Source organism: Mesoplodon mirus, assembly GCF_964341445.2.
Source record: "Mesoplodon mirus genome assembly, chromosome: X".
NCBI lineage: Eukaryota > Metazoa > Chordata > Mammalia > Artiodactyla > Ziphiidae > Mesoplodon > Mesoplodon mirus.
Window position 1 is genome coordinate 112,744,936 of NC_138981.1, and position 1,977 is coordinate 112,746,912.

At 37.5% G+C, this 1,977-nt stretch overlaps 1 pseudogene across 1 annotated transcript; it reads right to left on the reverse strand.

Annotated features, from left to right (window-relative positions):
- Window positions 1-433: 433 nt before the first annotated feature.
- Window positions 434-1,593, reverse strand: LOC309797278 (olfactory receptor 10A4-like; annotated as a pseudogene). Its single transcript has one exon. The product of its transcript is annotated as an olfactory receptor 10A4-like (transcript).
- Window positions 1,594-1,977: the final 384 nt, after the last annotated feature.

Consider the following 1,977-nt stretch of genomic DNA (forward strand, 5'->3'; position numbering starts at 1 on the left):
TACCCTCAGTTAGTGGAAAGATCATGGATTTGGTGCTAAGCAAACCTTGGGCTCAAATTCATATCCTGGTTTCATTACTGTCTGGCTGGATAGTCTTGAGCAGGTGAATTAACCTCTAGGACTCAGTTGTGATATCTGTAGAGTAGGGATAATAACAGTAGCTACCCTACTGTGTTGCTATGAGGATTTAGCACAATAATCCATGCAAAGAAAAGCATAATGCCTAGTATCCACAAAATGTTTAACAAAAGAAAGTTTGATACACTTCCTGTTCATTAATGTGGAGAAACTTGATGGGACAAAGGAAAACACATCATTTTCACACTAGCTATTCTTGACCCTTTAGAAAGATTTCCACTTTGTTAGGGTTTTCACAAAATACCAAGAGCTACTAGAAAAATCAAACTTTCTTTCACAAGGTGTACATTCCTCATTACATCAATTTTCTCAGGGCTACTTTTACATTCCTGTTCCTTAGAGTGTAAATAATAGGGTTGAGGGGAGGGGTAAGTACTGTATACAGAAGGGAAAGCAACTTCAATAAGTCTTCATTCTGAGGCCCTGATGGGAAGCCATAGACAATGCCCAGAGTCCCATAATACAGACTGACCACTGTAAGATGGGAGGAACAGGTAGAGAAGGCTCTCTGCTTTCCTGTGACAGAAGGAATCCTCAGAATGGTGGAGATGATGTCAGTACAAGAAGCCAGAGTTAGCAGAAAGGGACCTAGTGCAAATAAAGAGGTGCATATAAAAGAGGTCATCTCAGCTACTTGAGTATCAGTGTAGGCCAGTTTCACAATGGGCTTCATATCACAGAAGAAGTGGTCAATCTCACTGGCAGCACAGAATGTTAACCGAAAAATGTGGACCATGAGAAGGATGGGTGCCAGAAATCCAGCCATCCAAGAGGCGCCAGCTAGCTGTAAGCAACCCCAGTGGTCCATGATGCTGGAATAATGCAATGGGTTACAGATGGCTATGAAAAGATCATAAGACATTACAACCAGTAAGAAGCATTCTGTAGCTACCAGAGCAGCAAAAATAAATAAATAAATAAATAAATAAATAAATAAAACTGACAAGCACAGTCTGAGAAGGAAATAGGTACATGAGGTGACAGCAATGTCCTTAGCATCATGGGCTCAATGGTAGTGGTGTAGCCAAACTCCAGGAAGGAAAAGTGGTCAAGAAAGAAATACATGGGAGAATGAAGGAAGCAATCAGCCAAAATCACAGTTAGGATTACAATGTTGCCCATGAGAGTCACCACATAGATGACCAAAAATACCCCAAAAAGAAGATACTGAAGGCCGTGAAGATCCCCAAAACCCAAAAGGATAAGTTCGGAAATCTGAGTCATATTTTCTTCAGTACTAGCCATGACTTGGATCTAAAAAAATAAAAAATTAAAAAAAAGAAAAGAAATATAAAGAATGACCATTGATCAAATTCTATTTTTAGAAAAAAATGAAACTGCTTAGAGGCATCATACATATCAAGCATAATTGGCTTCTTTCTGGATGTTCAAGATTTTTAATTAATAAATTTGATCACAGTCCCCCAGAGGCCATTTGGAAAGTTCATCTTTGACTTCAATTATCCCTTCATATATAGAATGTATAGGCCCTTGAAGCTATGATTATGACACATGAAGATGCACATTTTTCCTGCTATTTATTTTTGAAAAAATAGAAAATATTCTATCTTTGGAGATCTTACTCTGGTTGTTTCCATTGCTGCTAGAGGTGTTATCAAGAGCAATGAATATTCTGAATGACTTACCTGTAAACTGTATAAAGTCTATGATCAAATTTGTTTCCTGTTTTAGAAATTCCATACCAATTAAATAATATGAATTGAATTCCAAATGTTGAAGGATGTTTAATTCTTAAAACTTATTTAATAGTAAGTTCTCTGTACATTAGTAGAGGAGGCATAATGACATGAGGGTGAACTAGTGATGGTAGGGATATGG